The sequence below is a fragment of the Podarcis filfolensis genome, assembly GCF_964270895.1.
Source record: "Podarcis filfolensis genome assembly, chromosome: 6".
NCBI lineage: Eukaryota > Metazoa > Chordata > Lepidosauria > Squamata > Lacertidae > Podarcis > Podarcis filfolensis.
In genome coordinates, this window is record NC_139609.1 from 41,501,052 (window position 1) to 41,515,306 (window position 14,255).

Genomic DNA, 14,255 nt, shown 5'->3' on the forward strand with positions numbered 1-14,255 from the left:
GCAGGTGCTTCCTGCAGCCAATCAGAAGCCACACTTTGGTTTCCAAACATTTTGGAAGTCAAACGGACTTCCAGAACAGATTCTGTTCGACTTCCAAGGTATGGCTGTATGTGACATGAGGATTTATTTTAGTATTATATTTGCAGACAATTTTTTGAAAACCAGTGTGTGTATCACAGTATGCTTTTTCAAAATGCTGCAGACTTCTTTTCACACACACACACACAGCGGCAAACCCCTACTCAACATTCATCAAAGTATTCCTAAGTTAATGTTACTCTTCATAAAATAAATACATGAGGCTTCTGTGTGTATTCCAGGCCTTAGGGCTTTATATGTAGATCTGTGCCATTAAATAGAAATGCATTGGAGCTGCTATTCAAAGGGTCACAACTTTCAATACCAAAGGAAATTGCTGAAATTGTTTTAATATATCTGCTCTTTTTCTCTCCTTGAAATGTCCACCACAGTATATTGGTTCTTAAAGGATTGACTCTATTATTCCTAAAGACTCATTGAACACACCAAGTGTATGACTTATATGTGTGCAGAAGAAAAGGTGGAGATTAAAGCCATTTTGGGGGGCTTTGTTAGCAACGGAATAGTTGTATAGTTATACAAAGAAGAGCTGCAGGGTTCTTGACAAATCTGAAGTGCTAAATTAGTCCACCCTTCTTAAACCAGCATTGTGGACCATTTTTGCAACATCTTTGGTCATATCTGTGAAAGGTGACCTTAAAATGTAATATTAAGAATAACGGGATGACTGAGAAGCAATAAGCATGCCCGTGTTGGTCATGTGATTATTGTGCCTGTCTCAAGTTGACTGCATGAATAGCCACCGGTCACTGCCACCAATAGGCGTTTATTTACCATGTGAACAAAATGTTACATGGAGGATACTTTATCAAAAGATGATAATTTTATTCCTTGATAATTACTGGTCCCAAGTGATCGTGTGAATTGCCCTTAATCTGGTTTGGTTTTCCCCAGATGTTCTTTATTCTATATTCCTCCATGGATCTGCTTGATAAAAGCTCAGTCAACCAAACTAATGACAGATCGAATCATAAAATTGTAGGGTTGGAAGGGACCACAAGGTGATTCTAGACCAACCTCCTTGCAATGCAGGAATCTTTTGTGCAACATGGGGCTTGAACCCACTCTCATGCTCTACTGGCGGAGCTATCTGTATTTGTAAATCCAGTTCCCTAATTGGTATTTATTTCTTTTAAACAGTGGCCAAGGCATGGTGACTGCTAAGTGGATCTAGGCTTCATGACCGGAAACAGATTACTGAGGTAATTTGATGCTTTTTTTTATTATTGGTCAAAAGAACTGTGTTTGTTTCAACTATCAAACATGACTTCTAAGGGCAGTAGACAATCAAAGGTCAGGAGGACAGACTGTATTTCATTTTAAATTAGCATTGGCAGACAGAAAAGTATAGACATGAATTAGTAAGTCCTTTTTAATTCAGACAAAAGAAACATATTTTTTTTTTTTAATAAATTTTATTAGTTTTCATCAAATTATACATTCATCCCGAATATAACAAATCATAACTGTTTTGGACTTCCTTCAGCGTCTCTGACAATCATCCATATTTATACCTTTCATACACATTCCCTTTTTTCGTATTGCCAATATTCCTCCTTATTCCTAATATTTCTAATAAACAATACTTATTTGTTTTTTTTTACAGTGCCTCTTGAAATCCTGCTAGCGTTGTGTTAATACCACATGTATTTTTCAGATAGTCCACAAATTTTTCCCAGTCCTCAATAAACTTTTGGTCTTTACTATATCTGATTTTCCCAGTTAGCTTATCCAGTTCTGCATAGTCTGTCAATTTTAGTCTCCATTCTTCTACTGTCGGTATCTCTTCTTGTTTCCACTTCTGGGCCAACACAATTCTGGCTGCCGTTACTGCATATTGGCAGGGGAGATACCATGATCACAAAAGAAACATATTTTATACAGAGAACTGTTGGGCTGATCTTTCTCAATCTACGATCACTTAGTTACATGAAACAACTATTATAAAACAGTTATCTGTTGTGCTCAAGGATATTGTGCAGTGTACAGATTTAGTCTTTGGTATTTGTGTGTGATAGGACCTGGTGGCCCCAATATATTATGAAAGTGAAGACTGACATTTATGTGACAGGTGTTTTATTGAGGCATACAATGTGGGCGTAAAACATCTTAGCACACATGTTTTGCAACTTCCTCTGCTTAGAGCTAACTGAGAGCTCCTAGCTCTAGCTCTAAGTGAGTCCATGCTTTCTGTACCTCTTTCCAGAAGAAGAGATCTACATTTTGCTTGGCTTTTCTTTTTGTTGTTTTTGTTTCTTTTAAAAACAAGGTAAACTGAAGTCCTTCAGTAATAATAATAATAATAATTTATTTATATCCCGCCCATCTGGCTGAGTTTCCCCAGCCACTCTGGGTGGCTCCCAATCAAGTGTTAAAAACAGTACAGCGTTAAATATTAAAAACTTCCCTGAACAGGGCTGCCTTCAGATGTCTTTTAAAGACAGGATAGCTGCTGATTTCCTTCACATCTGAAGGGAGGGTGTTCCACAGGGTGGGCGCCACTACCGAGAAGGCCCTCTGTCTGGTTCCCTGTAACCTCACTTCTCACAATGAGGGAACTGCCAGAAGGCCCTCGGCGCTGGATCTCAGTATAATGAGCAATGAGGCTTGTAGGTTCCTGGTTATTTACTATGCTGTAAACAGCAGAAAATGAGGAAATGCAAGTGAGCTGCATTTCATCTGTCTGTTCTGCTGCAATATACGAAATGAAACTTGTAGATCAGTGAAGAACATGAACACCACCAAGCTTCTGAGGCTTATAAATGTCAATATGAGGAAGATCCCAAGTCTTACTTTTGAACACTGCCATAGAAGTGTACAAAGAGGGAACATCTCTCACTCAAGCTTCTTCTCTTGCTGGTTCTCCGTAACATGGAAACAGGTGTTTTGAGGAGACCAAAGTAAAAATGCATTTGCTGTATCCCTAGATCCAGGAAAAGGAGCCGGGAACCTCTGCCTCATGGGACAAATTTGGCCTACCATGACTCCCTATTTGGCCCCTGAAGCAATTTGAGTGAAATCCCGCCCTTACTTGACTTGCACATGAAATCATATATGACATCAGGGAGTGGGAGGGAGGTAAGGGCATGGCTTGGTCAAAAGGGGCTTTACAGGCACGGCCAGTTTGTGCAATGCTTCCAAATCGCTCAACAACCAGCTGGCTGTTGGGCACTTAGGAAGCAGTGAGCACAGGAATTGTGAAGCAGTTTGTGCAGTGCTTCCAAAATGCATGAAAATCAGCAGACAATGAATTCATACCATGCTGGACACACCTGGCCACCCCACTGGCTAGCTTGGACTGCACTAGGAGGCTGCATCAGCTGGAAATGATTCTATTTTGCCCTTTCTGCTCAGAGGAGCTACAGTGGTGGAGCTTTCCACTGCCAGTCAAAGGATGATCTTCACAGTGGACCTTCCTTTACCTCCTGGAGTGTCACCTTAGGGACTTAGGATTGCACACTCAGTATGTACAGTGTGTGTGTGATCATATATTTTATCTTGCTTTTCATTTATACATTTTTCCAGTTTTTGAAATACTCAATTGGTTCTTAAAAAAATCTAATTAGAAAATAGTAAATTGTATCTGTATCTTATAAATCTATATATGTCTATTTTGCCATATATACAAATGAGTCCTGTCAGCAGAAGCCTTGTGCAAGGATGCCTGCTTGTGCAATGCCCCCCCTTTGTCTCCCCTATGTACCCTCTTTGATTTGCCAATTTTCACAATTTATATGGGGCTAAAATATGCTTGCCCTGGTGGAATGATCACCTTTGCATAATGTTGAATTCCTCCCATGGCTATGCATAGGCGCGTGCACACAAGAAACAATGCAGTTTCTGACATGAAATGATGTTCAATCTAATCCTATAGATGTGTGCTCAGAAATGAGTCCTATTGTGTTCAGTGGGACTTATTCCCAGGTAACAGTTCCTAGAATTTCAGCTTGGGTTTAAGGAAGTTCAGCTTGTATGTAGCAGTTCTTTGTTGTCAGCCTTGACCTGCCCTCACAATAATGCATTTGGCACTCACATGCTGTGTCAGAAAAGGGTATGTGAGGAATATGTCCTCTTATTACAGCTCAGCAAAGCTAACAGGTACAAATAATGCTGAATGTATCATGACAATGAATTTAATGCACACAGCACAATAAAAGGATTGCTAATATGCCAATAAAGTGATTGATAATGTACTGAAGGAGTTGATGGAGGTGGGAAGATCTCTGTGCAAATGGATAAAATTGTATGTAAAGAAGAGGTAGAAGAATGGACTTGCTTCAATATCTGGCCAACTGGTTGCAGGCTTTTTGAAGCATTCTTTGTGTGTGCATTTGTATATGACTGTTTCACAAATAGCTCAAAGTGGCATACATGAAGAAAAGATTTCAAACAGTCTTTCCATCTAGGAAATGAGTAGCGTGAGACCTGTTTGAATTTGAATGCTTAAACTCTTGCAAAAGACCATCAAGTCATTTTAGGAGCTGGGTAGCTGGCCATGATATAATAATAATAATAATAATAATAATAATAATAATAATAATAATAATAATTTGTTCTGCTCTACAGCTTTGGAATTTAAAGTGGCTTGTGATGGGAATAAAATAAAATAAAATCAGGTAAATCACAGCAAATACAACATTAGTTGCCAGAATGAAGCCATATTAAACTAAAAGTCCTGTGACTTCCTTGTTTCACAGGAGAAAAGGGAAAAGGGAAGTTTGCATGTATAATTAGCTTTTAATCCTTAATAGCTGAAATGTTGTGAAGCTCTTGGCAGCCCTATGACAGGATACATTTGTAAGCCTATATATAGCATATTTAATCTTATCCTCCACCTAAAAAGTGCCTAGGTTTTCTGTTCTGGATGATGGATGGATGGATGGATAGGCACATGCACTCACACAATTCTGCTTAAAGTAATCCCCTCTGTCTTTAGTCTGTAGCAAATATACCATGCTTGATTTAGAATTGTTGGTAAATTATTTATCTTCTGTGGCTCATGTTGTATAGAAAACAAATGGAACACTGTCTTTTGCGGAAGCTTTGAGAAAAGGGGAGACTTCCTTCGGAGAGAGGTGAAATAGCATATATACTTAACAAATGTCATTGGAACATTGGGGTTTACTTTAAAGGTTAAAGTGGGTTAGATGGATGTTTCTTGGGAAATGACTTAGGGCTTATGTGCCTTGAACTAAATCCCCCATTTTGCCCATCTTGAGCTTGCTACTTCTGCTGTGCACTCCTGCAAACTGGTTGCAAGACATTGTAGAAACAAATCCATTAGTTTTTGCTCAGGTTGATTATGATCATCCCAGTGGAGCAGACAGAGACTATCATTTTGACCTCTTTAACTGTCTTCTGGGGGAATTGCCTCCATGGGAAGTTCTGTATGTAATTATTCCTGTGGATACCCTAACAGGAATCTCATACTGTAGTCTCTCTTCTAACCTCAAAAATCCACTTGGAGACAACCAATATAGTGCTTTTGCATCTATTTTCTAGAATAATTTTAAAAAGCGTTTCTGTTGATACAAATGCTTGATCCAGACTTGCAAATACATATGGAATTCAGCAAGGTAAGCAGTTAAGGATGATTTCCACCACATTTCCTGGGTGCAGATTCCTCAGAATTATGCATCAGTTTCACCCAAGCAGCCATGTTTTCATTTCAGCTGTCATTGGGTGATGGATTCTTGACTTGGGGGCACAGCAGAAGTGTGTGAACCAAATCCTTGGTTGAGTTATTTGCTCTGCTTCCTAGTCCTGAATTGTTCCCTTTGGATACCATGCAGTGGAGGAGAGAACAGTATAAAATTCCACGAATAGTCATTAGTCCTTAAGTGCATGAGCATCTAATGCCAACATCACTAGAGTATTATTGGCAATTTTTCTGAGTTGCAGGGCCAGTTATAGCATAGTCATCAGATTTCGGTGTCTGAAATAAAGCGGGATTTTCAGAACTTCTGCAAATACATTCATGAGAACCCTTTTGAAATAACTGCTAGGATGCATGGCACATTAACCAGTAGGAAGCATTCATTTTCACGATGCCACATTTTACTACTAGCAATATTCATCACAAACTGTTGCTTCCATTTGGCAGTAGTGTTAACTAACCTACTCTGGTGTCAACTTCCATCAAGAATTGTGACTCTGTGGTGTTGAATTATACCATTCAATTGCAACTACCATCTGATCTGCTTCATGCTGTGCAATCTTTAATTGGTACCTGCTTCTGTAAGTGATCCAGTGTAGAATATTGCTGGAAATAACGCACTCATCTTCTTACCTCCTTTGGTGAGTTGTTCCGCTTTCCCAGAGATCAAAGACAAGGAAGTAACAGGTGTGCCTCTCCAGGTTCAGGGAGTGCGACATGTTCTTTAGTTGATCTCCCACTGTGCACCCACAGCGAACTCCATCTGGCTTCCTTTGCACTGCTTCTGAGTAGAAGATGTAGCTGCTAGGAAGCATGGGTGTTCTGCAATATGCTACTTGGCACACAGTGTCTCAGGCATACCTGTCGGAGAACTGGGATCAAAAGGGAGGGAGGCCTTAGTGGCAAGTATCAGCACAGTTCTACATTTCCTCTACACCATGGTATTTTTTTCCCTGTCAAATATGCTAATGATCATCAATGGCCTATTCATGTTTTATTTTATGTTAGTTTTTACTGAAGACCTCTTTTCTGCAAGTGATGATTAGGTGAATGTCCATAAAAAAAACCTAACTTGTAAATGTATAAATATTGAACAATTTGCCTGATGAACCTAACTGCATTTATACTAGAATAATTGGTGTAATAGATAAGGGGGATGCAGTTGATATATTATATCTAGATCAGGAAGGTGACACTTGTGATACTCCTAATGTTCCTGGACTGCAACTCCCATCATCAGTGATAATTGCCCATGCTGACTGGATGGAAATTGGAGTCCAAAAACATCTGGAGGGCCACAGGTGCCACACCCTGATCTAAATGCTGCGCAAACCTGTGGACATGCTCACATAGGATTCTACCAGGGCAGAGATACAGTGGTACCTCGGGTTAAGAACTTAATTCATTTTGGAGGTCTGTTCTTAATCTGAAACTGTTCTTAACCTGAGGTACCACTTTAGCTAATGGGGCCTCCCACTGCTGCCGCATGATTTCCGTTCTCATCCTGAAGCAAAGTTCTTAACCCAAGGTACTATTTCTGGGTTAGCGGAGTCTGTAACCTGAAGCGTCTGTAACCTGAAGCATATGTAACCCGAGGTACCACTGTAACTTTTATTGTGTTGTGGGTCCAGTTTTATAATTCAGAGATACCTCTCCCACTCCAATATTGAGTCCTGAAGAAACCAGCAGGAGAAGCCAGCTGGGGTATTTTTGGTTATATCAAGCCAATGACTGCATACAACTACTGCTCCAAATCACCAGGAATTATTTGCACAAAGGAGGCAATGAAGGTACCTTGTACTTCCAAGTGATCACTGGTGTATGTGCAGTGGGATCATCACTGAGAATGAAGCAGCCACACATAAGGCCTTGCTCAACTGGAAAGTGTCACTATATATTCCCCTAGGCTAAACCAGCATTCAATTCACTGGTGTTTAGTATTTTTATTTAAAATGTAAAGCTAGGTGGTGGAAGTAGGAGTGGTGAAAAGCAGCCTCTGATTTCTTCCATAATGTCATGCTTGCCTTTCCTCTAAAATATCCTAAAATAGCTCACGAGAAAGTACTATAATGAATGCAATTAGATGAACATACTACATCCACATACTCTTCCACTGTATTGAAACAGCAAGTACTGACCTTTAAAGCCCTAAATGGCCTCATCCCAGGATATCTGAAGGAGCATCTCCACCTCCATCATTCAGCCCAGACACTAAGGTCCACTTCCGAGGCCTTCAGGAGGTTCCCTCACTGCGAGAAGTGAGGTTACAGGAAACCAGGCAGAGGGCTTTCTTGGTAGTGGTGCCCACCCTGTGGAACGCCCTCCCATCAGATGTCAAGGAAATAAACAACTATCCGACTTTTAGAAGATATCTGAAGGCAGCCCTGTTTAGGGAAGTTTTTAATGTCTGACATTTTATTATTTTTTGTATTTTGCTGGAAGCCACCCAAGAGTGGCTGGAGAAACCCAGCCAGATGGATGGGGTAAAAACCATAAAATTATTAGCATTATTATCATTAACAGATAGCAGAATAAGCAGTTCTGTTGAGCGGAAGAAGCTTAGGAGTTGATGAAAATGGAGCAGGGGAGCAGGGAGAAACAGGAAAAGCCAAATAGATTTTTTCAGGATGATATGGGTATTCCTTTTTTAAAAAATGAGATTTCCAACTGCACTGCTTGGGAAGGGAGAACTGGAATCAGGAGAATGGCCTGGGGTGCATAAGTATTTGAGAATGTGGGTCTGTAGAAACGAAATGAGACAGATTTGTGGCCTGCTGTTTGTTTCATAGTAGATTTGGCTATAAAAGTCTACTGATTTGATAGAAAGTTTGCGTACTCAGAATAAAACCCATCACATCAAATTGAAAGAAGAAATGTGAATAATGTAAGGGTTCCTGGCTCTTTCTGTAACACTTTGCAACTTGCTGGTAGAAATCACATACAGCTGTCTCAGCATGCAAACACACACATACCAGTCTGCATGTTGACGGAACAGCATCTGCCTCTGTAACCACATTGTGTTGTGTGAGAAAAGGAAAGAAGAAAGATTACTGTGCCACTTTTAAGGCTTTGTCCAGGTAGGGGATGCAAATAAATGGTGCCTTCCCAGGTGCATAAAATACCTATAGCTAGCCAAATTATTTTGTCCCTTGCAGCAGAAAACCCCCAAAGTGCCTCTTTCTGTGAGTAAAAAATACAATGAAATAAATAGCAAAACTAAAACCTTTTTTGTTTTGGTAAGGCTACTGAAATATGTGTTTTAATATAGACCGAAAAATCTATTTGTCTTCTCCACTTTGTGTGTGTGTGTGTGTGTGTGTGTGTGTGTATACACACACAGTAGTACCTCTGGTTGCGAACGGGATCCGTTCCAGAGCCCTGTTCACATCCTGAAGCAAATGCAATCCATGGATGCGGGTTGCGATTTGCCGTTTCCGCGCATGCGCGACATCATTTTGAGCATCTGCACATGCGCGAGTGGCAAGACCTGGAAGTAACACACTCCGTTACTTCTGGGTCACTGCGGAGCACAACCCAAAAATGCTTAACCTGAAGCTACTTCAACCCGAGATATGACTGTGTGTGTGTGTGTGTGTGTGTGTGTGTGTATAATTTATATATGGTTTTATTTTGATTTTTTTTAGGTTACCTTGTTTTTAACTCTGACTTTCATTGATATATTTCACATTTTTTATTTATTATGAAAACGCAAAATCAACCATTTTCTGCCCTTTCAATGACACCTGAAATGACATCCTTGGGGCAGCTGGCGCGTAGGAAGGGGGGCGTCGGGTTGCCTGCCCCGGGTGTCACCCGGGGGGGTGACAAAATGGCAGGCGGCTGAGGGCTACACTCACTGTAGGGCAGCTGAGGGTGTGCACGCCGTTGTTATGGGTGCCGCTCGAGCGTCTTCCGTACAGCGCTTGAGTGGCGCCGGCGGTATCAACACCGCACATGCGCCATCTGTATCAGCACTGCGCATGCACCACGGTGCCAAAGGAGCCTTCTTTCACCACTGGGGGCAGCCTCTCCCTCTACGTAACGACAGAGGTTTGTTTGTCTTCCTGTCCTTGAGTTAGAAATTAAGATTGTATCATAAATGCAGGAATTAACATTGGTTTCCATTAGGGTTCATCACAGCCATGATTTCAACTTAAATTAGTGTGTATTCTATTCATATGTGGTAAAGTAAGAGGTGTGCCAAAATTATCTCCACAGTGCGCAAAAAACTCGGGTATTTCTCTGGATTCTCTGTATAAAATGTGCATGCCTGAGTTAGCAGAATGAAAAGCAAAACACAGCTGGAGCATTCAATAGATGAGGGGTTGCATGTGGGGTTGTAAGCCACATTTAGAAATGAGAGAATGAGAATTGAAGAGATTTAAAGCAGGTTCTAAGCAAGGATTTGGTGACATGAAAATACCGAGGAAAAGCACCTAAAAAGCACTCTACAAAGTCCCATTTTCAGTCCTGCAACACAGGTGACTAGGAACAGAGGATGCAGCATGGAGTAAGTATAGTTACTAATCAGAAACTGGCCTGGAATAGGGATTAGATCATGAAAAAAAAATGGAAAGGAAGAGCACACAAGTGTGTGACATTTTCTTTCTATCAGCTGATTATTGGGAGCCACCTGTTGATCTTCCTCGCTTGCCATACCAGGAAATGCCAGACTTTCATACTTAAACATAGGGCGAGCAGCCAGTGAACTGCTAGTTGTTGGTTTTTTCCTGTAAGCCTCTTGCTGTTAAGGAAAACTGCCACCAGTTGCTGATGGTGTCCTCTTCATGACACTTAATGCCACCAGCCCCTTTAAACCACTTAAAACAACATGAAAGTAGATGATGGGCCTAGAATTATGCAAAACAAAACAGACAAGCTTGAAGGAACCCAAAGCCCAATGAAAATCACATTAAAAAGTTTTATGAAAACCCAAGACCACATGTGAAATAAGAATACAGCCGTACCTTGGTTTTTGAACAGCTTAGTTCTCAAACATTTTGGCTTCTGAACGTCACAAACCTGGAAGTAACTGTTCCAGTTTGTGAACTATTTTTGGAAGCCGAACGTCCAACATTCTGTGGCTTCCAATTGGCTATAGGAGCTTCCTAAAGCCAATCAGAAGCCATGATTTAGTTTCCGAATGTTTTGGAAGTCGAATGGACTTCCAGAATAGATTCCGTTCGACTTCCAAGGTACAACTGTATATGTAAGCATGCATGATAGCCACTCAGTTACAGTAGAACAATATATCCAAAACCCTCAAGCAGTGATCTCCAAGTTCCTCCAATTGTTATATGAGATCACCTGGATTGCAACCTTCAAAATTTTGTGAAGGGACTGTGCAGACTTTGGCAATTTTAACAGAGGCCTTTCAAAGTATTATTTTAATCCAACTCCACCCACTCTACCTCTGGTTTTTATAATTGCTGCCTCAAAGTTTTCCCCCAAGAAGCAAATATAAATTTACAGGCGCATTTTAATTTTAATCAGGAAAACAGCATGGAGAGTTTCTCCTGATAGCATTTTGGGAAGTTCCCATGAAAAACGTCAGGAGATTCTAATCATGTATCTCCTCCATTGTGTCCAGTTTGGCTCAAGAGATTGTTATTTTAGTTTTAATTATTTCAGAACAGTTTAAATGAATGTTAATTACTCATTGGAAGATCAGGGCCTTACATCACGTAGGGCACTTATTAAAGCACTATAGGCTCCCTACTGCAGTTATTCAACTATCTGAGTGTTGCAGAAATGGGGGTGGAATGGGAATGACAGGCTCATTCTTGCTGCCCCCTTTCTGTAATGGTAATCAACGGGCGAGGGGGATGAGTGTCAAGAGCTTGTAAATGCTCAGAATGTTATGCATAATCTTGGTGTCAATGCACAGATCAGTCTTGCTGTAGCACAACCATAGTTATGATTAGCAGAAACCACAGAGCCTAGGACTTGCCGATCAGAAGGTCGGCGGTTCGAATCCCCACGACAGGGTGAGCTCCCGTTGCTCGGTCCCATCTCCTGCCAACCTAGCAGTTCGAAAGCACGTCAAAGTGCAAGTAGATAAGTAGGTACCACTTCGGCGGGAGGGTAAATGGTGTTTCTGTGCGCTGCTCTGGTTCGCCAGAAGCAGCTTAGTCATGCTGGCCACATGACTCGGCCAATAAAGTGAGATGAGCGCCGCAACCCCAGAGTCAGTCATGACTGGACCTAATGGTCAGGGGTCCCTTTACCTTTACCTTTAAGTCATGCTCTTGGTGAAGTGGTCATCTGAACTGATTCATCACATCCACAGGTTACCAGCAATCCTGTGCTGAGCTAAGCACAAAAATGAACTCAGTTCAACACAGGCTGCGGAACTACAGCTGGAAACTCAATTGTTTGGCATCCCAATGAAGATAATTTGTGGGGTTGTCTCACAAATTAGTTCCAGCACACTGAAATTTATCATCCTGTGGTTATGCTGTGCTGCTATTCATCCCTCTTAAGTCCTTAAAACAAACCAGTGAAAGCTGTGCTTTAAGAATGTTACTTGGTCCTTTAATAAAACACAGCAATTCTGAACTGCCTGCTGGGAGTGAATTTTTTTTGGACGAAGCTAGCAGGTTTTATTTAAAGGTCTGCATTGGATTGCACGTTGAGAGGAAAAGCAATCCAAGTGTCAAAATTGATGAAGCTGCCCAAAGCTCCCCCTTCTAACTCTGGGTGGAATTCAACATATTGTTACGTGGGGTACACATGTGGAGAATGATGTCCGCTCATGCAGAGGGGCTTTCTTCCCCCCTCTTCCATGCACCTAAGTCACTCCATGTGCCCATAAGCATATTCTGGGGGTTTGCCCAAACATCCAGAGCAGATTGGGGGATTTGGGGGCATCCAGTGGGAATGTGGGGGGAAGCCCTTCTGCACGAAAAGACCTTATTCCCAGCATGCATACTGCACTTAGCACTACAGGGACTTCCACCCAGAACGCAGAGTCTTGCATGGCAAGATAAATGACTGGCTCTGCTTGCTCTGGTAAGTGAACAGGGAGCTAATGAGGCTTTTGAGTTTGTGATAAAAGGGAAGTAGAGAATTAGGCCAGATTATTTTCAGTGACTCTCCCCTAATGATATATGATAGATCAACACAGCTTCCTGCATTTTGGGACTCTCCTTGGGGTGTGTGGCTATAGGAGCTGCCATGATGAGATCCTGCACAAATCCCTGTTTAATTCTGCATGTAGTAATCCATAAAATGTTCTGGTCATTTTAGCCAGAAGAAGATTTAGGCCAGGGGTGAGGAACATCAGACCCTTCAAACTCTTTTCAGGCTACACCCCTCACTGGCCCTGCTTTGCCTCCCTCCCAAAGTGTTTCTGCTTGGTGGAACGTGTCATTGAACTCTGATAACGCCTCTTGTTTGTCTGGTTAGAGGTTAGAGTGGGTGTGTATACAAATGTGTGAGTGTGTATACAAACCAGCCTATTGTAAAAAGGTGAAATTTACATCCATTGTTCTAGCTGGCGCCACCTACCACTGACATGTGACCATGGCAAGGTTGGCCAGAAGGGAATGTGGTCCTCAGATTGAAAAAGGATCCCACATGTCATCAAGGCAATGGCTAAGGCTGGATGAAAAGCCCTTTTGTTTTTCAAGATTAAAGGTTGTGAGCCTGGGTTATTTTGAGGGAAATGTTCAGGTTGACTAGCTAGCTAGAATTTGAAGCTGTGAGCTTTAAGTTGTTAACTGTGAGCCTCCGTAAATTTGTGCAGTATGAAGCTTTTGATATGTTAAGTGGAACTCCTCCATGTGAAAACGAGAAGTGCTTCTGAAATCCGAGTCGTCTGAATTTTTGACCCTAATTTTGGGGGAGTTCTGAATTGCCTAGTCTTGTTTCTGAAGTGGAATGAATAGGAATCCCCACCATTTTTTATTTCCAAGTTTTATACAGAGTTCTGTGCTTGCACAGTTTGCTGCAGCTTTTATTTGGGTCTTTCCTTCCCCTGCCCCATGGGCATTGATAAATCACAGCAAAGGACAACCATCTTGATGTGATTGCACATGCAATTATATCGACAAAGCTTTTATGTGTGACTGTTTAACAGTGCACAGGATCAAATACCTCAGGCCATTGTCTGAGATAACCTAAGGCAGCTGCCTTACTGAAGCTAAGCAGCTATGCCTCCTTGATGGGAGAAAGGTGGGATATAAATATAGTAAGAAACACATGCATCAGTAAAACACTACCTGAAGATAAACCTGACACAATTATACCTATCATCACAGAAAACTGATTTCTTTTTTGGGGCTGGGCTGAATGTTTGGCCCACCCAAATTCTGAATGTTTCTGGATGGGTGGGGGGGAAAAACTCTTTTGGAGATTTTTGGCAGGAAACATACATTTATAAGAGGAAGGGGAGAAATAAGTCAGTTTACAGTTATGAGCTGGTCTAAAGACTTGTTTATTTTTCTTCTTTGGGGGCCAACTTGCCTCATCTGCTGAGAATTTTGGGGACTTGAAGGAT

The 14,255-nt window shown here is 41.4% G+C and overlaps 1 protein-coding gene across 2 annotated transcripts in view; it reads left to right on the top strand.

The window, feature by feature from the left end:
- DAB1 (DAB adaptor protein 1) overlaps positions 1-14,255 on the top strand; it is a 639,464-nt gene that overhangs the window by 363,815 nt on the left and 261,394 nt on the right. For both annotated transcript variants that reach the window (XM_083619364.1, XM_083619365.1), the window contains one exon: positions 1,240-1,301. The gene's annotated coding sequence lies outside the window, so the exon portion shown is untranslated. The remainder of the gene's footprint in view (positions 1-1,239; positions 1,302-14,255) is intronic.